This window comes from Triturus cristatus, chromosome 9 (genome assembly GCF_964204655.1).
Source record: "Triturus cristatus chromosome 9, aTriCri1.1, whole genome shotgun sequence".
In the NCBI taxonomy this organism is placed as follows: Eukaryota; Metazoa; Chordata; class Amphibia; order Caudata; family Salamandridae; genus Triturus; species Triturus cristatus.
The window spans coordinates 749450761-749471536 of record NC_140592.1 but is presented as its reverse complement, the minus strand read 5'-3'; the positions used below and the strand labels follow the sequence as shown (position 1 = coordinate 749471536).

The window sequence follows — 20776 nt, the reverse complement described above, 5'->3', positions numbered from 1 at the left end:
CTTCGTTCCGTAAGGGATGTTTAGCAGATTCTTTGATGTTTAGCAGATTCGAAATTGCGGTACGCCATTTAGCTAGTGATCTGGTGTAGAAAATTAAATCGTTAATAATCACTCCGTTTTTTGAGTTAGAGGAGGGGTCTAAGATAAGTGTTTAAGGGTTTTTTCTGAGCAGGTTGTATTTAAAGGTTTTGGAAGCATTTTTAGAGAGATTGGAGTGGTAGGCTATCGATCGGGCGTTATTACCGGTGGGAATCAGATTTGCTCCTATCATTTTGTAAATGGTGCATATAGCTCCTCTTGAGGAGCCTCTTCCGCTATATAGACCGAGTTTATGTTTTGATGCAAAATGTGCTCTCGTAATTGACGCTGAGTGTGCCCTGTAAAGGGTGAAGTTATCTATTCCCTAGTGTACTCTCTTTACATTTACCCATTTTCAAGGTCTATTCTTTCTTTTAGAGAGTTCTGTCTTGTCGTGGATGATAATATCTATGTTTTTGAATACAGCTTTACGTAACCAATTGTCATGGCCTATTATTTCTTTTAGCTATCCTGTTCTTGGTGTCAGTATTTTTGTGATCTAAGTATTCACTTATTTATTAGATCACATTTCCCTTTATGCTGGTGATAAATGTCAATCCTTAATTAATTGATTAATAATGTGTTTATCACTTGTTTTATTTAAACTGGGAATGCAGGCTATCTAATTATTTAGTTAATAATTATACAGTTATTTATTCTGTGAATGCTGGTTAATTGTAATTATTTAATTAATAATAGTATAATTAGCTTTCTGGTAATGCCAGATAAATTTACTTCTTCATTAATTATTTATATAATTAATTATTCTGGTAATGTTGATCTTATCTAACTTATTTAATTAAATTATTCTATATTTATTTACAATGGTTTCAGAATCCTGGTGGTGTCAGTCCTATTTTTCCTTCTACATCTTGTTAATCCCTTCTCCCTTCTCACTAGTCTTCTTGTTGTGTTTATCATTGTTTACATTGTTTTCAGTATCCTGGTGGTGCCAGTCCTGTTTTTATTTCTGAGGTTTATTTGTCCCTTCTCACTAGTCCTCTTTCAGTGGCTGTTGTGGGAGGGGTTAGATTAATGCTCGGCCATTTTGTTGTACTCGGGTGCTCATGAAGACTGTGTCAAAATGCCTGATAATATTGCATGAATATATATTTAATGTAGAATATATTCCTAGTAAAACCAATGTTACAGCTGATTTCCTATCATGTGTGCCCTCTAATATAGAGATATGTGATGATGAATGTTGTGAGGAGGAGGAGGAGGTTGTGGCTGTTGCATACTTATCAAATGAATTCAGCAACCAAAAATCAGTAAGCAGGAAAGACTGGCTGAATGACTCTGATGAAGATCCTGTTTATGCTGGGATTACCAAATGTATCATTACAAGCTGGTCAAAGAAGAAAAGGTTAGATAATAATCTTAGGCCACACTGGAAAATCAGAGCCTAATTGACTATTGGTGATGCTGTCAGTGTAAGAAGTGAAACTGTGACTGCATCCTGCTGTTAAGACCATGCCTCAATTCCCTAGCCCACGAGGGGCATGTAGTTATGTCTGCCATTAAAAAGAAACTAAGAATGGATTATGTGTGTCCTGCCATAACCGTGATGTTGATATGTATGTGCATGAGTGTAAAATGTGTAAAAGGACTGATAAAACATTGAAGGTGTGTGCCAGCCCCCTTATACCAATGAAATTACCTGAATGGCCATGGCAGAAGTTGGGCGTAGATCTCATAGGTCCAATGAATAAATATTCTTTATATGCTACACCATAGCCATGATAGGCTATTACAGTAAGTGGATAGATTTGGAAATATTGGAATATCCTACTTCTTAGGGCATATCTGAATTCTTCAAGCAAGTGTTATCTAAAGAGGCGTTTCCTGAACAAATTCTTGGTGATAACTGTAGTCAGTTTATTTCTGCTAAAATATCAGAGTTTTCTAAAACATATGATATCACCCATTGTAAAGCAACACTATACAATGCACGGAGACATGATAAAGTGGAACTTGCTGATTGTATAATCAAAGAAACCATACAGCTGGCTTTGAAAGAAGCTTAACATTATGCAAAAAGATTGAGAGAAAACAAGCCAAAATAAAGCAGTGTTATGACAGAAGAAGGGTGATGGTCAACAGTAAGATGGGGTAAGGGGAGAGGATGTGGCCTAACGGGCTAGGGCAGTCGATCTCAAATCTGGGGAACCGGGTTTGAGTTTCGGCAATGACGCTCAACATCCTGTGATTAGGGCAAATCACGTAATCTCCCTGTGCCTAACAAAAATTGTGTAACGTAACTGGTGTTCATGTAAAGTGCTCTGATACCTAATACTTTCAGGTCAAGTTTGCGCTATATAAAAAAGTCAGAGGAAAAAAAAAAAGATATAGTCTGGTGATTTGGTCAGAATCAGATGCTTACTAAATAAACATGGTGAAGACAAGTTCAGTGGCCCATGCGTGTGATTATAACAGCTGGCTCAGCATCAATGTTGGAAAATAGGCATTGGTAGAACATCTACAGTGTTGTATAGGTGTCACATCATGATGGATCTTTGTTGCCCACTACAAGTGTAAACGATAATGCGTCCATGGGCGATGGGATTATGGTTACTTCCACATTATAGCCAAATGTCACCCGCACCACCTTTACTCATTGCAGTAACTTTGTGTGACTCTGATGGAACCCACCCTGGGTTGTCATAGGGTCAGTATGGGTGGTGGCACTTCATATAACGTTGGGCTACCCTTTGGATTCAAGGATTGTTGGATGGCTAGAGTTCTTTAGAAGGGGGAGAAAATGTCACATAGCTATTTACTATTTTATGTTCTTTTTTTTAAATCTTTTTATTATAATGCTTAGAACCAAAGCACACTATATAGCACCATCTTATACATTTAGTACATTTCCACATTTGACCTTCCCTTAACACTGACTCATAATCAAACCTCCCAACACAGAATTTATTGACCTCCCTGCGGTCCATCCCCCCTCTCAATGTCATTTTCATCGTCATCTGCACCCTCTTCCTCCATTTCCCTTGGCGGTGCACATATGTAACCCCTGAATTTATTCCAGTTCCCCCAAACCCTGTTCCATTTTTGCTGGCAACCACGACTGATGTATACAGATTTCTCGGCCACCATTGCTGAGTCCATATCTCTACACCATGCTTTAAGTGTTGGTGAGTCTGCTGCTCCCCATTTTTGCGCAATATTACGTTTTGCAAACATTATCCCCAATGTGGCCCAATTTTGCGCTGTGCGGGTAAGATCATTCGGCTCCCAAAATATTTAATAAACATCTCTTGGGCTCAGGTATAAGTGATACGTCCTCAGCCTACGATATTGTTCTCATCACCTTAACCCAATACTCCCTGACCTTTGGGCATTGCCCCAAGGTATGATAAAACGTGCCCTCCTCCCCACAGCGCCTTAAGCAGTATGGGTTTGATGCCGAACCTATTTTGTGTAAAAGGAGCCTCGTGTCGTAGGTCCGATACAGTATTTTAAGCTGCACCAACCTGAGTTTTGAAGATATTCCTGCCTCCCTCGGTGACGCCAGTGCCTCCTGCCAATCTGTGTTATCGAGAACTCCCACATCCCAGGACCATTTTTCCCGAAGCCTCTTGGTAGGATCAGGTAGGTTGTTAATTAGCTTTCGGTATGTGAGTTAGGAAGCCCGTTTGTGCATACAATCTGTCAACAACCTATCCTCCAGAGGGCTTGCCTCCGGGATCTCAGCGCCTGGTGTCAGGGCCGCCTGAAGCGCGTGCCTCACCTGCATGTATCTAAAGACTTCGGAAGGTGTCAACTCGTACTGCTGTTGGAGACGCTCGAACTTGATTACTTTTCCCTTATGCCACATGTCCCCCACTGTGGAAATACCAATTGCGTCCCAGCATGTGAACCCCTTGCAGCTCCGGAGGCTCCCCAGCCTACGCGCATCTCAGAGCGGAGAAAGTTGTGTTATGACCCCCTGCCAGCCCAGTTGGTGTGCGCTGTATGCCATAACATAACGGTGTGTCTTGTGGGCCCTATTAATGAGGCGGTTTGCTTTTTGTTATAAAGGGCTGACAGCATACCTTCTGTTCCCAGTCCCGATCTGTCCGCCTTAAAGGCAGGGTCCACCTGAGGGGCATGTATCCACTGATTAATGACTTTCAATTGAGAAGCCCAATAATATAGCTGTATGTTTGGGAGTGCTATCCCTCCGTCATACCAGCTCTTAACCAACTTATCCTGTGCAATACATGCTGGTTTGTTCCCCCACAGTAGAGTGGCGACCTGTGCTGCTATCGTTGTAAAGTAGCTGCGTGGCACTGGAAATGGCGTATTTTCCAGTGCATATAGGAAGCGAGGGAGTGCCATCATTTTAAAAAGCGCAGCCTTACCCAGCAGCGTCAGTGGTAGCGTTCCCCAATGCGCCGCATCCCTTTTCAGACACTCCAGTGCGGGCGCAAGGTTTCGTTTAAAAAAGGTATCTGGATCAGGTGTTATGTATATACCTAGGTATTTAAACGTGTCCACTACAAGCTGTAGCGGGCAGTCCTCTGGGAGCTGAGGCGATGGACCACATAGGACAAACACGATCGATTTAGACCAGTTTATAGTATATCCGGAAGCCCTACCAAAGATTTCACAAATATTTAGGAGTACCGATATTGAGCGCCTGGGTGAGGTCATATACAATAAAACATCATACGCAGAGAGGGAGATGTGGTCCTCCCATCCTTCCGCCCATCGGATTCCTCGGATAATCAGCTCCCACCTAATCCACGCCGCCAACGGCTCCAGTACAAGTGCAAACAGTAGTGGCGACAGAGGGCACCCTTTGCGCGTACCTCGTGCCAGCGGAAAGTTCCCGGATATATGACCATTTGCCGTTACATGTGCTTCCGGTTTAGTGTATAAGAGACGGATCCAAGCACAAAATTTAGGGCCAAAGCCCAAGTGCCGAAGCACCGCGAATAGGAAGGTCCATTTTACCATATCGAACTCCAGAGAGAGTATGACCGCTGGCTCCTGAATGTATGGAATACGGGCCATCACCCCGTGCAGGCGTCGTAGGTTTAGAGCTGTGTTTCTGCCCGGCATGAAACCGGATTGGTCCGTATGTACTAGCGACATCAAATGTGGTGCCAGTCTGAGCGCAAGGAGCTTCGCAAGAATTTTAGCCTCTGCGTTAATTAATGATATCGGGCGATATGAAGTACACTCCTCGGGGGGCTTTCCAGGTTTCGGTATTGCTATTATAGTGGCTGTTCGCTGATCCAGCGGGAGTTCACCCGCCTGTAAACTATCATTATACATATGTAACAGGTGTGGGGCCACAGTCCCAGCCACCGTCTTATACAGTTCTAATGATATACCGTTTGGTCCCATTGCCTTCCCTGACTGCAGTGAGCTAATCGCTACCAACAGCTCTTCTACCGTGAGATCGGCCTCCAGCTCCAGGACCGCCTCTGGTGTGAGTTTGGGCATGTCAATGTCTTTTATGTATGACATTGCTTCATCGGTAGTCATCACTGAGGACGTCTCATATACCTGCTGATAATGTTGCGCTAGGGTGCATGCTATCGCTTCGGGATCGGTCGTCTCCTGCCCTTCCCTCGATCGGAGTCTTGCTATCCATTTTTTCGCCTGTTCCCTTTTATTAAGCCACGCCAGGAGTTTACCGGCTTTATCACCTATGTCGTAAACCCTGTGTTGTGTGGCCCGCAGTTGTAGCTTAGTTGTTTCCCTGAGAAATTCCCTGTACTGTTGGTGCAGCAGACGCAATTTCTGGGAATTAGCCGGTGTTGGGTTATTGGTGTGCTGAGCCTCAGCGTTATGTAGTTCTAGCTCTATATTCTGCAATTCCTGTTGTTTTTCCAGTTTATGCCCTGTGATAGAAGCAATTGCTTGTCCTCTGATAACCGCTTTGTAAGCCTCCCACAGAGTAGTTGGAGAGCCAACCGAGTGCGCATTTTCTTGAAAGTAGTTTTGTGTCGACTCAATACTAGCTTTTCGGATCTTAGGAACCTGCAAATAGCCTGGGAAAATAGGGTATACGCGCTGCCTCATTCTATGGCGATATGTGTATGTCAACAACATTGGAGAGTGGTCCGAAATACCTCTAGGTCGAATCTCTACCCTATCAACGTTTTCCAAACTATCCGCGCTGGCAAAGAAATAATCTATTCTAGATAGGCTGTCGTGAACCCCGGAGTGGAAAGTGAACTGTCCTGTTGTGGGGTGGTGACTTCTCCATATGTCAGTGAGTCCCAGCGCATCTAGAAAACTCCCAAGGCGTGAACCGCTTGTGTGGTGTGCCTTTACAGGGTATCGGTCTATAGACCCATCAATGATTGCATTAAAGTCCCCCCCGATCAACAGCTCTCCCTCCGGAAGGTCAAGCAGAAAGTCACTTAGAGCCAGGAGTGTAACAGCATGCAGGGCTGGGGGGACATAAACTGACACTATGTTAATTGCTTGCCCTTCCCATTGTCCAGCATTGGCCGCAAAACGACCGTAACTGTCTGTCTTTATATTAATTACAATTAGTGGCGACTGCTTTATGATCAAAATACCCACCGACCTTGAGCCAGAGGAGAATTCCGAGTGTGCAACCATTTTAAACCCCCACCTGTCCATTGCCTTACAAGCGGCGCTGGTCAGATGTGTCTCTTGGAGCAGGGCCACCACCGGGGAGCTACGTTTTAAGCATTGCAGAACTAGGCCTCTCTTTATTTTGTCCCCCAGGCCGTGCACATTCCACGTGAGTATGGTCAAAGGAGCCACCTGAGTCAAGGGACAGTGACCAATGAGTCCACTTCCGTCATAGCGGAGAGATAGTAGAAGGAGTACTGCGGATTTAATTACGCGATGTCCCCCTCGACCACTGTCCAGGAATGCCTCAAATACGTGTGCCTTTACAACAAAAATCTACAGTGAAACAAAAACATAATGCTCCAACCAATCCCCATCCCCATCCCCCCACCCCCCTCCCTGCCTCCCTGCTAGACGGATTCCAAACTACCCGCCACCCCAACTGTGCAGAGTGCTTAGTGCCCCAACCCATGAACAGTACTTGCGTGTGAGGGCGAGGAGTCCGAGGCATGCCGCAGTCTATCCCCACCCCAGAGACGATTTCACCACAAAGTACAATCACAACGTCTTGGCCGTGCCACCGCCATGTGTTACTGCGCTTCCCCAGGCATGGGGGGGGGGGACATCTGGTTCTCTTCATCCCGTCCACGTTTAAGACTCTCTCCATCGCCTCGCCCAAATTATGTACCCTGCTACTGATATTGGTGAGTTCCAATCCTGTAGTCCCCCTTGTCCCTAGTCCTCAACCTCCGGTCTCCGTGTGGTATCTTCGTCTCACTCAATGCTGTGGTCCCCTACGTCCCCTTCTTCCCATCGCTGTTGCTGCTGTCTCCCCGATCGCCTGGATCCCTCCACTTGCCGCCAACCCTCGAGCCAGTCGTGGGCCTCTTCAGGCATATCAAAAAACCAGGCTTTGCCATCTGCTACCACCCGCAGCTTGGCCGACAACATCATGGAATAAGACAGCTCCCTCCGTCTGAGTTCCTTCTTTATTTCAAGGAAGCTTCTGCGCCGTTTGGTGACCGCCGCCGTATAGTCTGGGAAGAAGGATATCACCGAGTTTTGTATGTGTAGCGGCGGAGTCACTCTCGCTGTTTGTAAGATTGCGTCCCTATCACGGAAGTTGAAAAGGTGGGCCAGTATTGGTCTGGGGGGTGCCCCCGGTTTGGGTCTTCACCCCGGCACCCTGTGTGCTCTTTCCACAGAGAAAAAGGTTGAGAAGCCTTTGGGTTGGAGTCTGGTTTTAATCATGTCTTCAATGTACAGGTCCATAGCAGGACTCCCTTCACTCTCGGGAACACCCGTGATTCTTACATTGTTGCGGCGTGAGCGCCCTTCTTGGTCGTCTAGCTTTGCCGCCAATATTCTATTTTCGGTTTCCAGGTTGCTGACCTTTTTGATTAGCATGGACGAATCTTTAGGCAAGGATTTTGTCGCCTGTTCCACCTCAGTGACCCTGGCAGTCATTTTTTAGAAAACGGCTCTCAAGAGCGAGACATCAGTAGAAATGGAACCCACCGTCGACTGTACCTTGTTAAGAGCCTCCATAATGTCATCCAGCGTCACTTTACTCATTCCGTCCCCAGCGGGGGCTGTGTCTGTGACAGCAGTGCGATTTGACTGTGCAGGAAAGTCTTTAGCATAAGCAAATTTATCCAGTTTTAACTGCGAGTTCGTGCTTTGCCCCTTACCCCCCATTGCGGACCAACCAATCGCTCGTCAGACGGTAATCCCCGCTGCCTGCCACAAGATCTCCTCGCCTGCGCGGCCTGTCGGTTTTCCCGCCTTGACAGATTGTGAGTGCAATGGGGTATATACCTAGACGCGGCCAACCAGTTGACGTGCTTACAGGCACCGTGAGTCCCTAGGAGGCCGGCTTGTGCCCGATTTTGTGTCCAGGTTCTCCGCGTGTACTTCAATCAATTAAATGTGGTGCTCAACTAGCTGCAATTTAGGGGGTTGCTGCCCCCAGCTGCACCGCCGGTGGAGATGAGGGAGGGTGATCCTGCAAGACTCCCCCCATGTACCAAACCCGTCCCCTGTCGCGCGTCATCTGCTGGCCGCTGTAGGGGCTTTTTCTCCTGGTGCAGCTCTGTTAAAACAGGGAGACGTGCTACCAATGCTTGTTTTCGCCATCCACCAAGCGGGCCTCACTTCACTCCGAGCCCGTGATCACCGCCGCTGGAACCAGTCGCCCGCTTCCTCTGAGCGTGCCTCACTGCAATTATTGGCCGCTAATGGGAGTAAGAGTAATTACTTGCCGGTTCATGGCCCCAGGATCAGCCCCGTGTACCTCAGGGCCGTCCTCAGACTGTCTCAGTCTCTGCTGCAGCTCCCATTCGGTCTTCGTATTTGTCGTCCCTCCCCCGGCGCTCCGCTCTCTCCGAGCCGGGCCGGCTCTGCCTTCACCGGTGCCCTTCCCAGACCAACCGAAGCATCCACCAGCAGGGAGATCAGGTGACCGCCGGGCAGCGTCCGGTCCAAAGGCGCTGCTCCTGCACCCAGTCTTTGACGCTCGTCGGGGGTCCGCCTCTCCTCAACGCAGTCGCCTGGCCGCGAACCTCCTCTCAAGGCCACATTCTAGGCAAGTCCCCGGCTTCCTGTGATTGACTAGGCCGCTCCGCGCCGCTCGCTCTGCCCAAGGCGCTGACCGGCGTTAACAATCGGAAATATGGGCGATCACCGCCCCGTTGCTTCCTCTGTGGGTGTCCGTCTCCGGGCCAGGATAATTAATCGGATTAAGTACCGTATAGTCGGGGGATATCTACTTTATCGTCGGAGCTCCTCTATTCGGCGGCCATTCGGATCGGCTGCAGGCCACGCCCCCTATTTTATGTTCTTTTGAAGACATTTAATTATTTGTTATTTGCCCTTGTCATCCTTCGTGTCCTTTTTTCAAATTGTTTCTTTGCACGTGCACTCTCACGTGCAGTTCTGGGTTTAGATTGTTGAGGCAGGGTGGCGGTTGGTGGGAAAACGTTAGGGTATTCGGTGTGGAGACTCGCGACTGGTGGCTCCTGTGCAGTGCTTAATTTGTGATGGAAAGAGTGCCAGAAGATATGCTCAGAAGTCCATGGCTGGTGCAATTAAACTTTGGCACGCCAAACACAAAGGATCCATAGTCTTCAATTCACCTCAGGCCTCTTAAATCCACTACCACACACTGCTGCCCCATCCAAACAGGAGTGCACCTTTTGTTTATTTATCCAGATGCCTAAGCTACTCCGTACCACCACCTCTACCCGGACCTTCAAAACTGACCTCAAATCTCTTCTTTTCCAAAGACACTTCCAGAACTAATACACCCCTTTTCATGTGCCGCAAGGAAGTTCTTTCATTATTGTAGATTTGTAATCTATGTCTGTACAATCTTCATACTATTGTGTTTTTTGTGTGACTGACATCTATTGTTTTATTTTACCTGTTCTTGTTTCTTGTTTGTTTCTGTAACGTGTAAATATGTATTATTCTCCTCATGTAACGTACTTGGTTCTATTGTGAAGCGCTCTGACACCTTTGGGTAAAGTCTGCGCTATATAAAAATGCATTCAATAAATAAGCTTGAACTTTCAGGGGCGCACACACATAACATTGTAATGTTAGTTAGATAACTAGATAATATATGGTGTTTTTCTATAGCAGCAGCATTGATGGAAGGAGGGCAGTCATTAACCTACAATAATTTGTTGGGTCTAGCTTGACAGTGTAACTATAACCTAACCTTTTAACCTACACCAATATTACTCTACAGTTCTTTGTTTCCGCACACATACATATCCTTTCCCATGGTATTTCCTTGCAGTGTCTCACATTTCCATACAACATTCCCATCAGGTGTTAGACTAAGGTATTTCAGTGTGGTAATCCGCATTACTGCACTGAAATGCATTGTCACGCATATCTGCTTCGTGTTTCAACCTTAACTGAAAGCTCCAAGCACAGGCAGCAGCAGCGCGTCGCCCGTAGCAGGGCACTGTGCGCACTGCGTGCTGTGCTCCTGGAGCAGGCTTTGGCTCTCGCACTAGGAGCTAAGTAGATGCTGGCAGTCTCACACTACAGTGACAACTAACTGCAGTGCCAGACGCAGGGCTGGACTGGTCACCGAAACCGGTCCTGGCAAACAGCTCGGCTGGCTCCCTTGGGGTGAGGGGAGGTGCAGCCGAGCTGTTTGCGAGGGCCGGTTTCAGCCGATTTTGTTACAGGGGGCCGATTTTGCCGACCCCTGATAACAAAAACAGCCCCCCTAGGAGCCCAAAACCGGCCCCCACCCTGGCGGCCCACCGGGGAAATGCCCGGTGCCCGCTACGGCCAGTTCGGCCCTGGCCAGACGTATCAACTTCATGTGATCAGATTCGGCGCGGCGCGGCTGACTGACAGCCTGACGTCATGAATCCATCTAAGGTAGTGTCCAATGACCAGTAAGGTTGTTGCTACAATTGCGCCACTGGGGACGCCACATCCTGCTGCCAAGAAGCGCAAAGTTTTGAGGAAGGCGCGCCTCCGCGCCGGCTGGTTTGCGGGCGGCTCCACAGTAACATTAGGCAAGAAAGAAACCTGTTGGCAAGAGATTCTCTCGCATTAACCATGGAAACTTCATAAGCTAGCTTCTGACAGTATCAACTGGAAAAGTTGATATCTGTTCAGACAGCGGACTTTCACTTTCCGGAGAGATCAGAGAGCACGTACCGGGTGTGGACTGTCTCGACAGCGTGGATGAGAAGATGTACTCTGAAGCAGGAAGAGAAGCTTCTCTGCAGGGTGATCCGTGAGAAGCTTGTCTGTTCTAAAACCGACGGCAAAGTATAAATGCAGTAAGTCTGTGTTTAAAATGAGATTAACTGTTTCTATTTGCTACAGAGTACATGCAGTTCTCTTAATTTATTAACTCGTCCAAGTAAGTTAACTGTGTAGGGGGTGGTGCGCCGGACCCCGGGGCCTCTCACTATACTGGTGTGGCACTTCGAAATACTACAGCCAGCTGTGTGTGTCTCACAGCCTCTCCTGAAGCCTGCCTAGCAATCATTGCTGTAACACATGTGCGGACTGCAGCGGCTGGAGTCCGTGAGTCAGCTGACTCTGATTAATTTATGGTATAGGCCTGAGGCAGCTCAGCTCTGTGTTAGGGCCATCACATCCGGTTATAGGGTCCTATGGTTCTGCAGTCTAAACGCTAGTCCTTGCTCTTTTTGGTATTAATTCTTAGAAGAGCCATGTGACCTGTTTTTTAGATGCCTGCTTTTTATTGTTTGGTAGTGGTGGCATCTGAGGCTGATATTAGTAGTTACTTGACAAGTCTTACTTTCCAGATTACAGCATTTGCTTATGAATAAGGTGGCCCCTGCAGTGGCAGCTTTACCGACTCCGTTCACTCCACTCCAAGAGATAAACCTTTTCCCATCACATTCATTTTTTGTATGATCTCGTCTTGGACAACAGCCACCATCTGGTAAAAGTGATTTGTTTTATTCTCCTTGTTTTAACATGTTCCTTATCTTTTATTTTTGCCTCATTAGTATTATTTTCGCCTTTTTCCTTATTAGTCAATATTATTCTATCCAAAATTCACAAGTTTAATATACAAGCAGCATTGTACAAGGAAAGCAAATAAATAGTAATAGAATAAAACATATACTTCCTATTGACACTTTTATGAAATATGTAAGTATGGGCATGGTCTTCAAAGCTTTGTCATGTGAAGTGATGTCCACCCTGTTTCATCGCTGCCAAGGTTTCAGATTGCTATGTGTGACATTTTGATAAGTTAGTTGTAATTATGAGTCAGCCATCTCAGACATTTGCAGCAGTTTTAAGATCTTAGAGTTTCTAGAGGCTCAAGTGGGTCTAATTTCAAATATTTATACGTTTCCCTCGTCTTCATTGCTTGATTTCCTGATTGCAAGAAAGTGTCACTCATAGTAGTTGAAATGTCTCTCATATTTACACTGAAATTATGAAAATGTCACACATAGCAATTTGAAACCTTGGTAGCTATGCATTCCTTTTAAAGCCAAATCTATTGGCTTTGCTAATGCTTGTTTGTTTTAGTCTTTCCCCCTTCTTTCCCGTTAGTGTGTTTTTCTCTCTCTTAATCCCTGTCAAAAGATGATGCAGAAAAATAAGTGCCGGTGAGCCCCACCAGCAACTAGTACCAGCTGTGTTCACTACAGTAGCTCTGGGTCTGTAACACCGGGCACGATGGTTTACACGTAAAAACTACAAAAAAGCGCATTGTGGGATACGTGACCGGAAGTTGTTACCAGGAAGTTGCAATCTGTGCCGAGCAACTGGGTTGTGTGTGAGGGAACAATCTGCCGCTGGTGAGTTATATTGCATGGGATGCTGCCGGGAAGGACGGGAGTGTGTGGACAGCTGAAGTCGGGTGGGTGGTGGCTAAAGGGAAGGAAGTTCGTATGTACGCTTGCTAAAGCAGAAACTTTTTCTCTACTCCCTTCCATTAAAACACGCTCTAAGTCAGCAGTATATTAATAGGATAGTGTAAGCCGGAGCGGTTGGCGCGCTGTTATTTTCTTAATATACCCTCATAACCGCTGTCCAAGACAGCGCCATATTCCATCATGACCTATAGAGGCACTCGTCACTAAAATAACAAAAAGAAAGCCCGGTTCATATTGGGACAATTTTGTTGAGGAGAAAACATTATGGAACTTGGTAGGAAGACACCGCCTACCACAGAACAATAGTAAAAGGAGTAAGTAAACTCTTGCGCTTGAAAGACCACTGCAGTGGGTGTTCAACTAGAGAACAAATGGTGTATCTGAAGGAGAACATTATTCCTGTGTTCCGTCCCTCCCTCCACAATTACACCTGCAGTGTACCCCCCCCCCCCCCCCTCCTTTCACTACATCCTCGTTTGCACTTTCACAAATTGGTATCGTTCGTCTGTTATTCGAGTACTACAAGGAGCTTCAAGATACGAGTGAGGTCATTGGCAGAGATGTGCGATTAAAGGACTTTCCCAGTACTTGCACCAGCTTTTGTGCTGGTCAACAATTGATACCGATGGCTTGGAGTCACAGGGCATCAGGGTCTGACTGGCCTGTAGGGCCATCGGGCATTGCGCGATGGGCTTGTCTGACAGGTCGTTGTTAATTTATTTTTGCTATTTATGATCCTGTTTTATGGTCTGCTGGTCCGGGTTGTTACTGTTGAGTTCCCCAATATTTAAACACATATTGCCTCCTGCAAACTGAAATCCATGCAGTCTTCCATACTTTGCAAAACACCTGTACAGCGTGTTTTTGCAAGTTCAAAACTGCCCCAGTTTGTAAACATGGGCCCCTATTTTAGCGTTCTAATTCACTAATTGGTGCCATTTTACTTTTGGTGTTTGGTCCTATTTCTGTCCCAATCCCACCTTGCTTTACTGAAGTGCATTGCTAGGACGGTCTCTTTTCCGCCATGGCATAAGAGGGTATGCTGCAGGGCAGGATTTATGTGCACTGTGTTTTGGTGCCAGTCCTGAATAGCTGAATGTGCTACAGATGAACACTGAGGTGCACTGGCACAATTATGTGGACCTATTTATTGTAGTAAAATGGTAAAGCAAGGTGTGCCATTGAGTCAGCGGTACAATGCCAATACTGTGTGGACGATCATAAACAGCAATACAGTACGTTTGTGCATGTGTAAGGGTTGGGGTGATGGGTTGTAAATAATGATCTAGGTGTCTCGCCAGACATGCTTGTGAATGAAAAAATTACTTTATTGTATATAGTTATTTAAAAAAAATGACAAACAAAATACTGGCGCACTTAAAAATCTAAAAAACAAATAATCACGCAAAGTAGCAGCAGCACACAGCAATAGCTTAATAGGACATTTCATCATATATGGTAAAAAGACGTTAATACTAATTGATACAGTGAAACAAATAATCACTTAAGACATATTAACAAAGACCAAGCTAAAAGGGATCAAACTAATCGGAATCACATTAACGCTTAATAGTTGACTGTGTGGCCGAAATAATTGTGCTAGTGGCTGGCCTTCACTAATCTGTTTTCCACCAGCATCAAAAGCTTCTTAAAAGCAGTATTTAAGTGCAAAGGGTTTGGGTCCAGGCACGCAATGATTGCCTGTCTACAGGAATTAATACACTGCTCGACTAGTAGGCAAGATCAAATACAAACAATGTGAATAATAGTCTTAGTTACTGAATGACATAATCTGCAGACATTGCTATGCTTGGATTTAATCCATGGTGGAGCCAGATCGTTCGTTGGCAGGCCTCTTCTTCTAAAGTGCATATATTTATACCTAGTTTTTTAAAAAGGTTGAGTAGCACGCTGCCAAGTATGGCAGCCTATGTTGAACTGTATACTTATTAAAAATCCTCCATGCATGGGCACATTTAGGTAAATTGTAAAAGAACCTCGTTCTGTGATCCTGACAGCCGTTGATTAGCTTTATTTACTAATTTTCTAAATTCTTGAAAAGAAACGAGCAAAGTCCACAAGTCTCTTAATTGTAATAAATATAAAGCTGTGACCAAATATTTCCTAAATTAAGTTGTAGAATTCTCTCTGGTTTCCATCCAGATGCGTAGTTAAGGGAATTTAGCTTGGCAGCCTTTACCTTAAAACATGTTTTTCGACACATCCCTAAACTTGCAAATATCTGGACTTTTACACCAAATGCCAAGCAATTTTGGGTGAGTGAAGCATTTCTTGGAAGGCAAAAGACTTGCCTATAAATATTTGCAATAATAGTGTCCTCAAAATTTGCCCTTTGCCACAAAAAGCTTTGCAGCCATAAGTTAGGGTTGGCAACAGCTTGACGTTTATTATTTTGCCAGTGCCATTCCTCTCAGAGACCTCTTGATTTAATGGCCTGCTTATGGGCTTACAGTTTTCCTCTTTTATCAGTAATGACACCCAGGAATTTATAATCCGAAGTAATTTTAACTTGATCGCCATTAATTAACCACTTGCCTTTTTTTCTTCACCTTCTTACCTTGGTTGATTTCCTTTTTATTGTCATAGAAAACTCATCCAATTTAACCAGGAGTCTTTCAACCCTAGTCTTGCTGAGTATTAAAATGTCATCGGCATATAATAGACAAGAAAGCGGGTCTTCTCCCAACCTTGGTGTATGGCCGTGCACCTTATCCAATTCAGTTGGTAGATCAGCAGTTTGTAAGTTAAACACGAGTGGCGCCAAAGCACAACCCTACTTCAAGCCAGACTCTGTATTTTTGTCGAGAGATTAGACCCATGAAAAATGTATATGCGAACCCAATTGTTGGTGAATGGTCAGAGGATCCCTTTCAGCAAAAATGGAGGAATCCCCCAACAAAAAAGTTTTAACCATAAGTTATTCCTGGATACTCGATCTAATGTGGCCTTTGAAGTAAAAAAAACAGAGATATTACCGGGATCGCTTTGCAAAAGTTTGATTCATTTTTAGGTCGAGCCTGAGCAGCGCATGGGCTGCTCTGCGAGGCATGCTGTATTAAGGTATAGACTTGAAGCTCCGCCACTCTCCAGTAATCTTTTCAATTGACTGTCCTTTGTAAATATTGACTTTTGATTTGTTAATAGGCTTATTATTCCCTCCTTAGTACCTCCCGGTCTTCTTTTGTAACCTCCCATCAGGACTGGACCTTTTATGTGTGTCCTTGTATTGCTTGCGTTAGCTCTTCAAGAGAACTCTTTGCCTAATTAATCTAAAGAGCACTGGTGGGATGCCAGCTTTAGCAATGGCGGCCTTTTTTTAAAATTGGAATTTGCAGCGCGCTATGCACTCTTTCACTTTCGCAGGCATTAGCTATAACTTTTCAATATGCCCACCCCCTGCATGGACGCCGCATAGCAGGCGCTGTGTTAATTAGAGAAATCTCCGGATGCTTCCTCCATTGTTCCCTCCCCTATCCATGCCCTTCGTGTAGCTTGTTTTAAATCTATGCCTGAATGTGACAAGCAATCGCCTGCTCTTCTCAGTTATTTTATTCATATTGTGGAGTTGATCTTTTATTATTGATTATGTTTGTAGTGGACTTTGAAGTATATATTTTAAAAAAATTTTCTTCTCGGTGAGTACTTCTGTTTGTGCATAACTGGCAGGACATATTCACGTGTCCCAACGGAGTTTATCTTGCGATTAATGCTTTTTGACAGAGGTATTTCTTTCTGTGCAGGCATCAGAGGCATGTTTGTTGTATATGTTTTGGAGGCGCACATGCGTGTTGTGGCTTAATTCCGGGAAAGGTGTGGTTGGGTTGTTTTTCTGTTGCGCTCATGCGTTTTTCTTCAGTGTTACAAAAAGTAGTGTTCGCGCTCCCTCTAAAACTGCTCTTTTGAACCAAGCCGACAGCTGTACCCCACAATCTGCTTTTTCTCTCTCATCCCCCTCAGGAATCTGTGTCATCTTGTGGAGCATGTTTCAGTCGGGCAACAACTGCTTTGTGCGAAACGCTTTAATAGTCAATTACTCGTTAGTTGCTTTGGATTTTTAGGTCGAGCCTGAGCAGTGCATGTGCTGCTCTGCAAGGAATGCTGTATTAAGGTATGGACTTGAAGGTTTGCCACAAGACATGTGGCACAGGATGTGTCTCATCAGAGCACTGAGAAAACCGTCTCTGGCACTAGACTGTGCAACGTTTAACACATGGCTCTCACTCACTGGCCACTTCATTTGGTATGTCCAAGAAGCCAGTTTAACCAGCATTTGCAATGCAAAAGGTCTTGAATTTGCGAGAGTTTGAGCTATTGCATTGTAAATGACAAACCTTTAATCTGTGTTGGTTTTAAAAACAGATGAATAAAAGGCATTGTCATTTACAATGCCAATAGCTTAAACTCTTGCAAATGCGAGACGGATTGCATTGCAAATGCTTGTTAATGATGAGGCCATCAAATCTGAGATTTTTCCCATACCTTGCAGAAAACCTGTTTGATGTTCTGTAATTATTTTTCATTCTTTCACCCAGGAGTGTAAATCATGCAAAAGAAGAGTTACCCAATATTTGGCCTCGTCTTCTAAGAAATTTATCAGCCAATAAGTTGAAGGGTGCAGTAACAAAGAGTGTTAGATCTGGCATCCTTGGCGTGGGTTCCCGTCTTTTTGCCTCTGCCTCCTGTATATTTGACTGTATGCTGGACTTCTTTCTTGCTGGTTTAGGTACTCTAGGCACTTTACCACTGCTGATCAGTGCTAAAGTGCAAGTGCTTCCTGGGTAAATGATGATTCTGATGGATTATCCATGATTGCCATATTTGATTTACAGCTAAGCCTCCAGTAAAGTGCACTCTGTGCCCAGGGCCTGTAAATCAAATGCTACTAGTGGGCCTGCAGCACTGGTTGTGCCACCTTCACGAGTAGCCCTGTAAACTTGTCTCAAGCCTGCCACTGCAGTGTCTCTGAGGGCAGTTTTAAACTGCCATGTTGACATGGCAAGTGCACCCACTTACCAGGCCCAAACCGTTCCATTTTCTACATGTAAGATACCCCCATAGACAGGGCGCAGCGTATTTGAGAGGTGGGATATGTACAGGCATGTTTTACATGTCCTGATAGTGAAAAACGAAGTGCCAGGATTTCACTATCGCAAGGCAGCTCCAATGATTGCCTATGGGAGAGGTAGTCCTTGCAATATTTTACAAGTGTAACTTTCAGTTGGGAACAGCTAGAGATTTAGAGTTTGGGCACTCTGAGCTTGGGATTTAAAACACATCTTTTAGTGAAAGTAGTTTTTAAATTCTGTGTTTGAAAATGTCACTTTTAGAAAGTGGGCATTTTCTTGTTTAACCATCCTGTGCCTCTGCCTGCCTGTGGAATCAACATCTGGTTTAGACTGACAGGGACCTGTTGCGCATTCACTCTAGACAGTCACACGAAGCGAGTTGAGGTGTGACCTGCATATCCTGATGGCCTTTCACAGGCTGATGGGCCTTCCAGAGTTAGTGAGTGTGTCTGGAGCCAGGACCAGTCAGGACAAGAACCTGTGCACAACAAAGACAATCCCTTGAAGCATGCCTTCATCAAAGGCCAAAAGGGGTATAAGTATTAAACCTAAAACCCCAGACTTTTAGAGCACTTATGGATCAAGAGGAACGTCTGCCAAGGAAAAGAGCTGTGAGGAGGAGTACTGCCCCTTTGCTGCTGTGTGTTGCTTTGCTGGGTTGGCCTGCAGTTGCTGCTTCTGCTATGGAGAGGAAAAGGACTGGACTTTGCTTTGTATCCTGCTTGTGAAGTTTTTCTCCAAGGGCTTGTGTGTGCCTGCCTCCTGTTAAGAAGTCTCAGGCTATAAAAGATTTAATCTGCAGCATCCCTGAACTCCACTGCTGGGAGTTCCGACCTGCCTTGTGGTGCCAATTCCAGTTCTGGGCGCTTGCAGGTTGTTTTGCTACTTGAAACCATCATAATCGACGTATCGCCCTTTCAGCACCTGTTTTTCTGACGCAGCACCGCCGTGCAGGAAACATTTCCAAGCACTTCTGCTGTGCAACCGAAGAAATTGACGCAGTGCCTGTCCGTGGCCGAAGAGACTGCCACAGCCTGAGTTCAGTGCAGCGTGTCTCCGAAGTCCGAGACCACTGCACGAACTCCGACGCAGGCCCTGTTGTGCGGCTGAAAGAATTGACGTATCGTAGGACCGCGGCTGAAGAAATCAATGCAGCACCTGTTTTGCAGCCGCTGCATCAACCTCCAGTTCTCCACGCATAGCACCTGTGTGCCATTTCCGTCATCGATGCTGCGTGTCTGGAGACAGATGCATCACCTCCACTTGTAGTAAGAAACCGACGCATCACCTTCTTCCACAGTCAGGAACCAACGCATTACCTCACCTGGGAGCAAGGAACAGAGGATTCACCTTCCCTGCGAGTAAGGAACCTACGCATCACCCTTCCTGAGAGTAAGGAACCGACGCATTGCTTTGCTTTCCGACCCATCACCTCCCCAGCGCCTGTTTTCATCTATCGATTTCAAAACATCTCTGGTACTTTGCACTAAAAAGTGACGTATCCATGGTTTTCTATGGACTAAACTGTTTTACACCTTTTTACAGTGTTAATCTTGATTTATATATGTTGTATTTTCGTCGTTTTGGTCTTGGTTTGATTAGATAAATCTTGGCAATTTTTCTAAACTGGTGTGGTGTTTTCACTGTTACTGTATATTTGCACAAATTCTTTACACATTGCTTCCATAGTTTAGCCTAATTGCTCTGTGCCAAGCTACCAAAGGGTGAGCACAGGCAAACTTGGGTATATACTTTACTCATCCTGACTAGAATGACGGTTCCTGCTTGTAAAGGGTGCAAACTGACTCACAACCAGAAACCCCATTTCTAACATTGGTGGTCAGCAGTGAGGATAGGACTTGCATTTGTGCATAATATACAGTGATTAGTGTACACAACATCCATAGCTCAGACCAGTATACAACCACATAATGTTTCATTTTGGGGTTTCTGCACTTGTTGAGCTCCTCACTTCAGCATGTCTCTGTCTAGAGCATCTTCAGTGGCGTCATTGGATTTGGTGTTTGAGGAAGATAGGCTGGGGTCTTACACCGTCCCTCAATTGAAGTCAATTTGCAAATGCAACAAAGTCCAAATCAAGGGCCTCACCAGGAAAGAGGAGCTGCCAAAGGCGCTGAGGGTCCGGGTAGCTGCCAGAAATGAGTGAGAAATTTGTGGATATGGAGGTAGGAGACCTGCCTCAGGACCAAGTGAAGGCCCAGGATCTGCCTGAGGGGGAGGTTGTCTCCAGGGCAGGCAGAAGTGTGTCTTTCAAGAGCCTGTCCCCAGAGGAGCTTGAAGATAGACAGCAGAGCAGAGAGAATGAGCTGTAGCTTGAGAAACCTCAAAAGAGGAAAGCAGGACATTTGAAATTGAGCAAAAGGAGAAGGATAAAACCCTGGCTTTGGAGGCAAATAAATTGTTGTTGGCTCATGAATTACGTTTAAAGGAGCTGGACATCCAGGCCAAGCCAACAGAGCCCAGTTAAGTGGCAGTGAGTCTTCAGTGCACACAGAGGGAAAGTACATACACCCAAGGATGTGGTGAAGGATTTTGTAGTCGGAGATGACATTGGCGTATGAAGTAGCAATACAATCCCACAGGGTCCCTGAGAGGGATTGGGGGCAGGCTTGTAGAACTGCTTTACTGCAGTGGGGAAGGACA

General features: G+C 45.4%; 1 protein-coding gene and 1 long non-coding RNA gene across 3 annotated transcripts in view; one reads left to right on the top strand and one right to left on the bottom strand.

Moving 5' to 3' along the window:
- LOC146798747 (uncharacterized) overlaps nt 1-20776 on the bottom strand; it is a 242894-nt gene that overhangs the window by 122648 nt on the left and 99470 nt on the right. The window lies entirely within an intron of this gene.
- SAC3D1 (SAC3 domain containing 1) overlaps nt 12844-20776 on the top strand; it is a 55069-nt gene continuing 47136 nt past the window's right edge. The window contains exon 1 of one of the 2 annotated variants that reach the window (XM_085626041.1): nt 12844-12947. The gene's annotated coding sequence lies outside the window, so the exon portion shown is untranslated. Of the gene's footprint in view, nt 12948-13046; nt 13340-20776 lie in introns of those variants that run through there. The other variant, XM_085626042.1, reaches the window with a different exon arrangement.